Source organism: Pogona vitticeps, chromosome 1 (genome assembly GCF_051106095.1).
Source record: "Pogona vitticeps strain Pit_001003342236 chromosome 1, PviZW2.1, whole genome shotgun sequence".
Lineage (NCBI taxonomy): Eukaryota > Metazoa > Chordata > Lepidosauria > Squamata > Agamidae > Pogona > Pogona vitticeps.
In genome coordinates, this window is record NC_135783.1 from 217,996,604 (window position 1) to 218,010,892 (window position 14,289).

Below are 14,289 nucleotides of genomic sequence, written 5' to 3' on the forward strand. Positions count from 1 at the left end.
GCTTGCCAGTGAAACACAGCTGGAAATCTCGGTGCTCATCTGGTGACAAGTCATTCAGGCAGGTAAATGCAATGTTTGGTTTGTCTAATGCCAAGCTGCATACTAAGAAAAAACATGCACCTCATGAGCAGAAGGAGGGAGAACAGAGGATCATGTCCTCTTTCTGGAGTGGTCAGCAGCTCAGTCAGCCATCCACATCTTGGTTTCAACCTGCTGTGTGGAAAGAGGAATTATCATTCCTTTGGGGATGGAGTCTTGGGCAGGTGTGCTCCCTTTGGTCTGCTCCAAGACATGTTTCTAAGATGTTAAGTTGGCACCCTGTGAAGGTTGATTAAATAGTTGCTGACCCACAGAAACTACCCTTCAAAACTGATCCACATATTGCTTGGCAATCTGAGCTTGACCTTGCTGAGGTGGACTGTCTTCCCTTATTCACTGCTGTACCGCAGGCTGGCACTGCCAAGGTCTGTCTGCATTCATGAGGCATGTGTCAAGGGTGTGTCAAGACTATATGCTGTCAAGGGTATGTGCCAAGGGTGCATGATTCTAGGCAGGCAGGCAATATCAAGTAGCTAATTTCAAGTCAGCAGTTCAGGCTGTCAGCAATTTCAAAGCCATACCTATGATGCATATTTAGTACACATACTTAAACAATTGTTTTAACAATCATTCCCTCTTATCAGGGAAACTTGGGTTGAGAATTATGGTTGAGTGATGACTAGTGGTGTCTGGTACAGAATTATACAGTATATGCTAGACCACTGGTTCTTAACCTTGGGTTACTCTGGAGTTTTGGACTTTGGAATGCACTATAATCACAGTATTCCTCAAGTGGATTCAATTTTTCAAAGCAACACTTAATTCTTACTCTGCTTAGAGATGTTAGCTTTCCCACTATCACTAAATCAGAAAGTGGGGAAGATACCATCCACAGTTTAACATTACTCACACACATTAGACATACCTTTTCATAATAAACTAGGCTGGCCAAGTGGATTAGTAGCACTGGTGTATGTGCGTACATACTCAGCTGGTTTAATGCAGTTGTACTGCCAGGCGCTGCTGGGAGGCAGTGAAAGACAGGAGGGCCTGGCGTGCTCTGGTTCATGGGGTCATGAAGAGTCGGACATGACTTAATGACTAAACAACAACAAAAACCCTTCTGTCTGAAAGCACCCTTATTGTGAAATTGTGCTTCATTCTGAAAGGAGAGGATGTTTATTATGAGTGAGGCCACAGGTCTCTTTTCTAAATGGGACATTCTAAAAAGTAATATAGCTGATGCATAATTAGCAGCCTGGGAAAAACTGTATTAAGAACAGTTACTAGTTATGGTATACTTTTTTGTATGTACATACATTTCTCCTTTGATTAATGAATTACTTCATTTGTCAAACATTAGCACTACTGTATGTTGATAAACATAATCAGAAGAAGATCTTTCTCTGGTTATGCTTATCCACATACATTTGATAGACATTTTCGCCCACAAATAGGCAATGTCAGACTGCTAGCAAAAGCTATGGAATCTTACCATCTTGAATATTTGGGTGATTTTTTATTTATGTACAGAATGGTTAAAGTCAAGAACCCAGTTGTATTAAATTAATACAAATATTGGCATGGAGAACTCCCTTTTTTGAGCCTTGTGGTACTACTATATTTATGTATATGAATGTGTTCATATCAGCCTAACTATAAGAAGATACCACAGTTGCAAATCCCATTTTTCTCAAGATCAGTGCTGTTTCTGGACAAATAGATGTAGACAAGATGTTATTGGGGCACAGAGTAAGTTATAAAAAGGAATTCAGCAGAGGATTATCATATTTATCAGCAGCCCCATTTCTCCTGTGATGTTTAGCTATGCCCTTAAAAGGCATTTGTGAGTTCTTTGGCAGATAAGGGAACTAGGAGTTACTTCTGAGGTGACTCTTACATATGATATCTTCATATTCTTGGCTTCTCAATAAAAGCACAAACTCATTGAATCTCACCATCTCTTTTTTTCCTTCCTGTATATAATTTGTGTAATGCAAACATTTTCATTTTGCTTCTAAACTGCCTTGAATATTTCTGAGAAGACAGTGTGGAAATCTTGAAAATAACTATATGCTTTTTCCAATTCATTCACATTGGGTAAGCAAGTTTTCATATTCTGAGAATGCAAAGTTCTACTACTGGTCTCTCTGGGGGCACCCTTGAACTATTTATGTTCATTACACAATGAACGTTTAGACTCCAGATTGGATACACCAAACCTCATTCCCCCTACTGGTACCATTGAAATAAGGTTGGCCATCACCCTGGCTGAGGTAACAAATAATTGTTGGTTATGTTCATTGTATCCTCCTCCTCATATTAACTGCTTTCTACAAAGACTGTCTTGTAGGGAATGCTGTCCTAGCCCTACTGAAACAATCTTAAATGAAACAGAGTGAATGTATTGAAGTGGCTCAGGCTGTCTTCTTTCATTTGTGTGATAAACATTTCCCATTCTGTTTCTGGGATTGGACCAAGGTAAACTCAGCTAAGGATTAACTGACAATAGCAGAGGTTAATTTACCAAAAACCACATGAGGAGTTCCTGAGCACAACATGGATAACCAAAATATTATCAAGCATGTTTACAGTGGACTAAGTCAATTTATTAGTCAGAGTGCTTCATTATGTAGGGGAGATGCTGCCAATGATAGTCTCCCAGTCAAAATAAACAGGCATAAAATGTTCCACATATACAATTTGTGGTGAACAGTTGCTTTGCTATTTATTTAATAATTGACCATAAATGGAGTCAAAGTGCAAAACAAAAAAAAGCCCCTTTAAAAACCAGCAAACTAAGGGCTTTTTGAAAGATTGATAAATAATGTGGAATCTCAATTAGGCTTTAGAAGGAATGCAGATATTAAAAATTTGGTCAAGAATCTAATTAGCTGGAGGTAATTAAACAGTCTCACACGGGGTCATTAATCTTTCCCACAGACCTTTGATGTTTTGCACACTGTCTTCTAGTCATTAATAAAATTCATAACACTCCTCTTTGTGGTGTTTTATCATCGTGTTTTTCTCTGTAAGAGCATAGAGCAAGTGTCATTGTATCACAAGGGCCTTACTTCAGTTAATTTCTTTTTTTCTCCTACTTCTTAGACTTAACCCTTTCTTAAACAAAAAGAAAATCAATTTAGGCTATAAATGTAAAAGAGATGCCTCTGATCTATATATTGAAGCTCAGCATGTGGGTCTTACTTCCAAGATGGTTGAGTAAAGAAACTCCCAACAATCTAAGAAGTGTGGATTTCAATTTCTGCTTCTTTCTATAACTAAGTTCATATTTCATCTTTCTTTCAGTCATTAACAAAATATTTCAGGTAACGCGAGGGGGCACTTTAGTCAGTTTTGAGGATCTGTTTGGGTGAAAATTTAAGCTGCAATTGATTTTTTTAAATTTAAATACAAATCAGATAAAGATTATTATTAAATCTGAGAAACAAAGCTGACATATGGGAATGATCGAAGAAAACTTGAAAGAATTGATTTTGATTTTGTCTAATTTTGTACACAGACCTGTTTAGCAAGATGCAATTTAGTCCAGTATTAAGCATACTTTTATTGATATATTTTAAATGCAAGGGGAACTCATAAATTCCTGTATTTTGAAAGCAAAACCACAACAGATGGTATCTTTAAAGTGTGCATACTTTTGTTTAAGACAATCATGGGCACTCTTCATTATGTCTGCATAATAACAGTGTTACATGCTGTTCACTTTCATAAGTTTCAAAAAGTTCCAGTGGCAGCTCTGAGAAGTTTACTGTGCAATCTCATGCATCTTTATGCCAAATTGAACAGCCATAGTATTACAGCCCCAGTTTTGTTTGCATGAGTGAATACTGAAGACATATGGTACATTTTGCAATATTTGCTTTATTTACAAATATACAGACAGATCAGAAGTGAGAGTCAAGAGTAGATAGCCTATAAGGCAGCAGATTTGCTGTTCTGCTTGTATTAGATCCTTAGGGAGAGACACTGTACATCTGCCATTAACTCATAGCACTTTTTCTTTGTCTTTCTAGGCAAGGAAATATTACCAATTATAATTAATTATATCCAATCTCGAAATCATTTTTCTCAGGAGACCCTGCATCTTAAAAAAGATTGGTCCATGCAGGCCCTCACTCAGTAGTTAAGATCCGGTAGTGTACTTGTGTGGTCAAGAGTGTGCGTTCATATTTAAGTGTATTTTTCTGGACCCAAGGCACTAGGGGTAGGATTTCCCTCTCTCCCTACCCATGCAACCTTACATGGTTCTAACAATCTGTACTAGAGGATTTTCCAGACGTCAGGACCAGGTTTTAAAGGTGTATGAAGGCTGCTGGAAGGAGAGGCAACCTGCAGAAGTATACATGGGATCCTGGCCAGAAATATATAAACTCCCTGAAATCAAGGGAGAAAATAAATGATCCAAGATGGAGGCAGATATAGCAGAAGATGGAGGGTGCCAATTGCACACATTGCCAAAAGAATGACACTGAAACAAAGAAGGAGTACCCCCACGGGGTTCCAACCCATCCAACCCCTTTTGTAGCGTCTAAATTCCTGTTCATGGAAACTCTGATTGGTGATGACAGCAGTCCTCAAAACAGTAATGATGAAAATGTTCACAGGTAATCTGAAATGTAGAAGACAGGCGAGCAAGCAAAGAAACATGAAAGAATACAAAATGTTCATGTTCCTCTCTTTTGACACTATGGATTATTTGTGGTTTAGAGGCTCTTTTTCAGGAGTCAATGAAAGAACACAAAATCAACAAAAAACAACCTCTTTTTTTTCTTGTGAAAGCACAAAAATACCATCCCTATTTTTCATGCCCTGTAATACATTGGTCAGCACTGGGCATTGCAGTGGAGCTTATAAAAATGGTGGCTTTCCAGTTCCATTGGAAGCTCAAAGTCCATACAGCAGGAAACCACCCAGAGGAGGCTGAGGCTGGTGACTCTACAAATACCCCCCACTCTTTACTGGAGAGAGGACCTTTTCTGCTAGTGGATACAGGTCAGGATAAAAGGATGAGATTGGCCCCAGGTTATTTAGTGAACTTCATGGCTGAGTTTGATTTCAATTTAGGCATCTTGATTCTTTATATCTTGAGGATCTCTCAAGGGCTGGTGTTGGTTGGCACCTTAACTATGCTGATGGACACTTTAACAATAATCAAAAAGCAAATCGAACAGCAGGGTGCTTTCATATAGCTACTATGTCTATAAATCAGAACTACAAAGCTACAGAAAAAGTTGTGCTTGCAGTGTCGAAGTAGAAAGTTATAAAGGAAACGTTGTTCTCTTAGACTTCAGACAAATACTGTTTTTTTTTAAAAAAGTTATTTCAGTTTCACATAGCACATTTTAAGGATGTGTTTTCATTTTCCTCCTCCATTTAAACTTATTCACATGGACTCACCTAGGATGCATTGGTTGTTAAATTATTTAGCAATATTGTGGTGTCTGCATAAATGCTAAATGGAGATGGGCTCTTTGTCATCATAGCACAGCAGATTATCATCCCTAGCAGGGGATTGGCACAAGTGGGTGAAATTGTTAAAGCAGCCTGGTTAAAAATCCCAGACTTTAGGGTCTTTTGCCAATTTGCGTCAGGGTCCTACAGAGGACAATATTTCATTAAGAAATTGCAAAGAGCGATTGAATGGCAGGTGGAGAATACTGAGGCTGCTGATATTTTGATGAAACAGCTGGTGTTTGAAAATGCTAACATGGATTGTAAAATGGCCCTTCAGGCTATTTACAATAAACCAGAGACTAACATTGCTGCCATGCTAAAATTATGTCAGAATATTGGGACAGAAACTTACAAGACACAGCTTTTGGCCACAGCCATGGCTACCTCCTTGAACCCTGTCCAAGATCGTAAATGTTTTTCCTATGGCAGGGAAGGGCACTTCAGACAGGAATGAAGATCAACCCCACAAAATAATAAGTCTTTCTAAAAAATGCCCCCCAGTGTCAGAAAGGTTATCACTGGACCAATCAATGCCGGTCTTTTCCAACACTAGGAAACTCCAAGTCGGGTGGACCTCCAGCTCCAGGTCAAGTGGGGGGAATTCAGTGAATACTACCCCATTTCAAGAAATCTGACCTGCTACTGTTAAAAGTGGTGGTCATGATCTGATCACAGCCAAAGAGGTTGACTATCAATTCCCTCTAGCTGTCTAGAAAGTCAAAACAGCATATAATGGACCAATACCCAAAGACAATGTGAGTCTCACTCTCCCCCGCTCTAGCATCTCTGCACAAGGTTTATTTGTTGTACCAGGCATCATTGATGGGGATTATGAAGGACACCTAATTATTCAAATCTGGTCTAATATACCGCAAGTCCTTCCTGCAGGTGAATCTATTGCTCAATTGTTTTTGTTTCCATTAACACAGATGGGTCCTTCTACCAACCCTCATAATGGGGATTTTGGTTCTACTCGAGTTGCTGCCTTAACTACCATTGAGCACTCGCAGCCCCAATGCCCTCTTAAAATAGGATTGCTTGTTCTTGATACAGGAGCTGACGTTAACTTTATTGCAAAGAAAGACTGGCCAGAAAGCAATCCCACCCAGCCAGTGTATGATGTTTGGGGAGTTGGAGGCTATGAGCAAGCCTAGAAAAGCCTTCAGCTCATTGTTCTGGAAAGTCTAGGTGACTCTCCTGGACAAATCACAGTCACTCCTTACAGTCTGCCTATTCCCTTTTCCATCTGGGGTTGGGATCTCTTGAAAAAGGCTGATGCAAAATTGCAGACAAATTTATAATACAGGCCTGTATGTAATCTGTCACAGTCTCGCCATTAATGTGGCTTCCTAGATAACCTGTCTGTGTTGATCAATGGCCATTGTCTAAAGAAAAGCTCCACACAGTAAAGGCCTTAGTTAAGGAGCAATTAGATCAAGGACATATAGAGTATTCCACCAGTCAGAGGAATACCCCCATTTTCACCATCAAAAAGAAATCTGGGAAGTGGCATTTGCTACACAACCTTTGGGAAGTTAACAACCACATTCAACTTATGGGCCCTTTACAATGCAGTTTACCTAATCCAAATCTGATACCCCAACACTATGAGTTAATGATAGTAGGTTTCAAGGACTGTTTCTTCACTGTTCCTTTAGCACCACAAGACAGAAAAATTTGCCTTTACAGTCCCTGTGTACAACAATTTCCAATCTACTCAAAGATATCAGTGCAAAGTCTTGCCTCATGGAATGTTGAATTCCCTGACTTTATGTCAACATTTTGTGGATCTAGCCCTACAGCAATTTCACTTGGAACATCCTGAATTGCTTGTATATCATTACATGGACAACATTTTGGTGGCTGGACAATCCCTCCCCACTACTGTCTATGATTCTCTAGGTAACTGCTTAGAGAAAAAATGCCTTCACGTAGCTCCAGAAAAGGTACAAACCACACATCTGTTTCTTTATCTAGGGCACAAACTGTTGCAAGCTCCATCTTCTCAGTTCTTGCCAGAACTAAAAATTCCATCTCAATTTACATTAGTGCAGTTGCAACAGTTCCCCAGCACTTAAATTGGGCTCATCCATTTTTGTACCTTCCTAATAATGAATTGCAGCCTTTGTTTAACACACTCCAGAGACATCAGTCTCCTGCTGACTCCATACCCATCATCAAGGCTATGAAACATGCCATACATCAAATTAATGCAGCCTTGCGACATACCATGGTCAACCACCTTCCTTCTTTTGGTCCCTTGCAGCTGGTTATATTGAACACTCCCCGATTGCCTACTGGGTTGTTGTGTAGCCCAAAGTCTGACAAGGCCATTTCTGTAGCAGAATGGCTTTATTTATCTAACACTCCTCCCTGAAATGTTTACTCCACTCTAAATGTGATTACAGACCTTGTAATCAAAGGGCGCCATCATGCCAAATAACTCACAAGTTGGGATCTTCTGTGTTATTAATTGCCTATTTCCAAAGCTGACCATGATCATTTAATGTCTACATTACTAATTTATCAAATTTCCTTTGCAGACTATATTGGCGGCATACATTTTAATCCACCTAAAGACCCTTGCTTAACATTCATTCAGCAATCCGCTTTTCCTCTCCTTTCTCTGCTACTCCTCTCCCTGATGCACTATTACACTGATGGTGCGCCTACCAGAGGCATGATTACCTTTCAGCAACCTCCTAGAACTTGGAAAACCTGTTTTACTTCTACTCAGAGATCTGCCAAGCATGCAGAACTGGCTGCTGTCTTCCTTGCCTTTCAAATGTTTCAAGATCAACCTTTACATCTCATTGTAGATACTCAAGATGTATTTAACCTTCTCACTTATCTGTCACATGCCTATCTTTTTCCTTCTCTTGACTTTTCTTTACTTTCCCTGTTCTTGGCTTTAAAAAAACCTCCTTGCTACCAGATTACAACCTCTTTTTTTTCCCTTTTTTGCAGCTCACATCTAATCTCATACTGGATTTCAAGATGCTATCTCAGAGGGAAATCATTGTGCAGACTCTGCTCTTCGTTCCTTGTGTCCCCTCTTTTCCAATCCTATTGACAGCTTTTTCATCAGAGTACTAAGCAACCCCATAAGCAATTTTCTATTCCGCTTTCTCAAGCTTGAGACATCGTCTCCTCCTGCTCCTCCTGTTCCATGTCTCCTATTTCCTTTCCTTTTGATGCTGTTCACCCACGAGGAATGGATGCCAATCAGCTTTGGCAAATGGATGTTACTCATGTTCCTACCCTTGCTCCTCTTTCTTATGTTCATCTAATTATTGATACTTATTCGGGATACATCTGGCCTCTCCATTGTTTGAGGCCACATGACTTGTCAGAGCATCTTTCCTTGGACTGTAGGTCATCTACTACAATCAGGGCCTTCTTCGCCGTGGCCTTAGCCTTGTTGACCAGCTTTCTGAAAGAGGAGCTTCACCTGCTCCCCTCCCTGTGGTTAACTAGGAGGGAACTGAAGATGTGGCTTTTCAGGGAGGCTTTCCACAACAACAACCCTAGCTGACTGCCTTTTGGCTTCCACTTTTTTTCCTCTCTTGGTTTACGGCCATCTGGTTTTATGGGTTAGTTGCTATGCTGGTTTTAAGTAGTTTTAGTTTTAATTTGTTTTGTTTCATTTTGTAAACTGCCCAGATTAGTGCTTTGGCACTAATTGGGAGTGGTATACATATTTATTTATTTATTTATTTATTTATTTATTCATTCATTCATTCATTCATTCATTCATTCATTCATTCATTCATTCATTCATTCATTTGCCTGCCTACCTAGCAGACTCCACCAACACTGTTGCTTTATAATATCGGAAACATCACAGACACAGGTGTGTGCACACAATCTATTCTTCTCAAGTTTCTCAAGTGGTTTTATCCAGTTCTGCTTCTCCTGGATGGAACACAAGGATGAATGTATTTTACAGTCAGAAAGGGGTACATTTTCAGCCTCCCATGCCTTCTGTGAAGAGAATACAAATATGTATTTGATAATAAATACAAAAATGAGCAAAAATCTACTTCATAAAACACATGCAAACAAGCTTTAGCAAATGAGGGCATTTTTCTCTTAACATGTTCATTAGAAAACATGCACACAAAAATCAGTGCTGAGTTGTTGTTTTATTTTCCCCATATAGAACTTTCACAGAATGGACTCAAGTGGAAAAAAGAGGAAGCCAAAGGAGAAAGATTTGGCAAGCCTGTCTATTCCCAACCATAGACATGTCCTGCACCTCTACATGCTTCTGAAGGCACATATGGTCTGAAGGGCCATGTTGTGGCAACAAAAACAGATGTTGGGTCTGAGAATTCCATGGAAGAAAGGCAGAATAAAAAGGGATAAGTAAACAAGTACGCCAGTAGAGGAGCCAGATGTATGCAGAAATAGATTTATTAGCATGACATTTATTTTGCTTACCCAAAGACCTGTACATATTTATGAACAATTTCTGTTGCAATTTTCAGTGTACAGAAGTCTTCACAGAACATTTTGTGATACAGCAGTTTGGCTCTCTGGGATGCTTTGGAACTCAACAATTTATATCCCTCCTCTTGGTAGAAGTTTGTTTTATGTTTGTGCATCATTTCTAAACTATTGCTGTCAAGTATATCCAACTGTTTTTCTGTATGTGTGTGCACAGTGCACAAGAGTTTCAGTTCCATCTCAGCTTTTACACTCTCACATGTCTTCTTTTTATAATGAAATAAGTAAACAAGGGTCACTGACCTAGTTACCTACGACAGATGGTTCAGAATACCTACTGTCAATGTGAACCTTCACATCACTCCAGGCCTCCTCCAGTCCACATTTCATTGCTGCACAAAAGTGATCTGGGGCTATAATCAGGAAAAAAGTTTCATTGGACCTGCACATGTATCAAGGAAGGAGCTGCAACACGCCAATCAAATCTGTGAGCACCATCCCTATGTTATCTTTACTTTATCCCACATTTGCATTTTGAAAGTTCTTTCCATCTGTGTTCAGGATAAATTTTTGAAGTCTGGTACATTTCATTCCAAAATGAAATGAAACTCTCTGCCCTGCCTCTGCACCCCCAGTGCTCACCAAATTCATTACATATAGCTATTCCTATGAAGTAGGACATGAAGAACAGGATAAAACCAAGTTAGATATACCTGGCAATTTGGGCTGTCACAGGCCCTCTGTTTTGATTTGGAGGCCGATCCAGGATGTTGCCGTGTATCCTGTTTCAGCCCAAAGTGGCTTGTGCCCCATCCAATATCATTTGTGCACCAAATCCAAATCAGTTACAAAGCTTCCTGCTGACTTGCATTAGAAAACCAAAATGGCTATATCTCTCTGTGTGTTTTGCACTGACGTACATGAATTTTGAGAATATATTATAAAGCGGAGAATAAATTTGCCGAATTTCAGAAAGCTAACTACATGGGACTGCATACAAAGCACCTTTCAAGTTTGCACTTCCTTTTTTCTTTTTTTTCTGAGAAAGAGAGAACAAGAAGCTATTTATTTATTTATTTATTTATTTATTTATTTATTTATTTATTTGTTTATTTGTTTGTTTGTTTGTTTGTTTGTTTATTTATTGAATTAATACCCCGCCCATCTAGTCAACTGACTGCTCTGGGCGGCTAACAGCATATAATATAAACAATTTAAAATATAAGAACAAATAAGCAGCAATTTGTACTCCCTCTGATGTAATTTGCGCTCCTGACTGAAACAGATGTGCAGCTTTTCTCTCCTCTGTTTCAGAACCAAATTTGGCCATTCCACTTTGGGCACCAGTTGCTTCAAATCAGGCCAGTTTGGTTAGTAATTTGGAACTTGTCTGAATCTGGAGCACAGCCTTGCTGTTAATCGTATATCTTTTTAAAATCATAAGCATCTCAGAATAAAAGTTATGTCAACTGTAATACATGGTTTAATACAAAGGAATTCAAACTTCGGTGACTAATCATCAACAGGTAAACAAAACCTTAGTGTGTAGCCTATTTGCTCAGACATAAAGCCTGGAGAAGATTGTATTGCTAAAACACATACATGTTTCCTCCCCCCTTAACAACGGACTAATTATAGCATGTGTTCTGACATATGGTGAATATGCAGGAATTCAAGCTCAGACATGTTAAGCACTCAAAGCTCTGGGCCTTGATGGATGAAGTTTCATTTTCTGTTTCTGAATCATTTAAATCTTACATCCTTCCCATCCTGAAAATGAAACAAATCTGATCTAATAAAATATCCTTAAGCTTAATTTGTGGTATATAATGCTGCTTCATTTTATCTGTTTTTAAATGGCGGAGGAAATAACACCTAGGAAAAAATGACGGGATGTTACCTCTATAGTATGAGTATAACTTGGAATTGTTTAACGTTGTTTCCTATGTGATACAAGTAGCTCATTAATTAAAGTGTGATGCAAAGAGCAATGCCACTTAACATGTATATTGTATAGTTGTTTTCATCTTCAAAGCACTTTCCAGTTATTAATTAAAGGTCTGAGTGTGGCTTTTAAGCCATGCCTCACATAGGAGGGGGGCAGACTGCAGTTGAAGCTCCCAAGGGAAAACAGTGTGACTGACTCATCTAGAATCCTTCAACAAGGAGAGATGCCAGTGATTCAGTTTGTGGAAGCAGTTCAGTTGCCATCTTAAAGAACGGGAAAAATAGGTCAAGACAGGGACTCTCAACTCTGTGATAGATAAAAGAAAAGAACGTTCTTATCTCAAGATTAGTTAGGACAAAGCAAAGGCATAGGCATGCTTAATAATGATTGCGAGAGAAGACATAAAAAGATGTATAGCTGGCCTTAAATGCTCTCCAAATCCACTTCTCTAGGGGAAATCAGAAGACGAAGCACTGGCTGATTGTATGCATGGTGCTAGCAGTCCTTCCATTCCTTCACTGCAACTCTAACTTACCCTTCAGGTCCCTATGGTAGGATGTGACTAAGGAATTAACTCTGTAGTTTCCATCTTAGGCACCTGGTACTTTGTTTTAGTCCTCCTGGTGGAAGAAGAGATAATGATTCCTTAAGTAAATAAAAACTCATTATGGATCCTCTTCTCAGTTTCCATTCTGCATTTAGGTCACCATTCTATAGCCCTCAAATAATAATTCCTTTGTGAAGACAGAAATACAAGTCTTTTTCATATACCGTATTTTTCCGTGTATAAGACGCTCCCATGTATAAGATGCTGCCCTACTTTTCTAACCCAAAATTAAGAAATCTAAGTGGGTCTTAGCAAGTGTAGGGGAAAGGGGATCAAAGCGCTGCAGGATTGCTTTGATCACAGCTTTCCCCTCCACTTGTTTTTGTTTTCTCCTCAGCTTACTTCCGTGTATAAGACAACCCTCAATTTTTAGTCTAAAGGTTTTAGACAAAAGTATAGTCTTCTACACGGAAAAATACGGTAAATCTCTGAATATGTGGGCTTACAATATAAGGCAGTTTAAACTCCCTGGTAATTTCAGGTCATGTTTCCGAGGCTATATATTTTGGACATACCATGAAAAAATAAGACTCATTGGAAGACAGTAATGCTAGGAAAAGTTGAAGGCAGTAGGAAAAGAGGAAGATCATATGTGAGACAAACTGATTTAGTGAAATAGCCATGGCCTTTAGTTTGCAAGTCTCTTAATCATAGGTGATTTGGAGGTCATTATTTCATAGGGCCACAATAAATTAGAGAAGTCTTGACTTCAGAGAACAATAATAGGGAGGATTCTAGCTTTCCTTTCTTTTTCATGTTGGCTTTTCTGCTTGCATCAGAATGAACCATTTGAGGAGGACCACTTACATTGCTCCCCAACTAGGCACCTGTTACATGTGCAATTTATACTGATGATGTGTGATGACTAGTATGTGTACATTTGTGAAAATTAGAGCAATATCTTGGTTAGCACTCAGGATATGTTCCTAGAATTTGCAGGGCTAAGAGAAACAGAGGTAAACAGGGGTATTATAACATTATACTTTACTGCAGAGGTGAAAATACAAATGAAAGTTCAAGTCATTTTCAAGTCTCTGCCACTAGAAGAGGATAAGGAAGAGGAGGAAAGAGGGGAAAAAAGCAGAAGAAACATGAAAGAGAGTGTGTGTTGTACGTGAGTGGGAAAGAGGGAGTAAAAAAGGGAGAGGAAAGAGAAAGAGAGGAAGAAAGAAGCTGCTGTAGTCGCCTCATGCACTTGGCGCCCTTGCTGTGGTGGTGACCTCATAGGAGAGCTTCCCTACTGACCAAAATGGCTCACTTGCTTGCCTGTTTATGTGCACTTGTGTGTGTGTGTGTGTATCTTGTGTGTGTCTGCACCTGGGAGAATGTGTGTGAAAGGGGGCTGAGGGGAGAGAGAGAAGCGATTTGCACACCCGCCCACCCAAGACCAATAGACTGATTCCCACATGAGTGGGTGGTGAATACTATATTATAATGAAACAGTGCTAACGGGACAGTGTTAAGTGGAATATTATTGTACAGTGGTTTTATTTAGCAAACATTACCATACGCTTGCTTTTCCACTGCTTCTGCTTCCCCCTGCCCCTTTACCAAGAAGAATCTGTTAAGAAAAGTTGGAATAGCTACTTCGTGCCTTATAATTTTTGATGTGAAAAGCCTTCTGTGTAGAAATACCCTAATAGTTACTATGAATAAAAGTGTTCTAAAAAACAAGAAACAAACCCCCTCATATCTGTGAGTTATATACATCTACGTATATTAGAACACACAATGTATCTGATTACTTTAGGATAAAATTGCAGGAGGT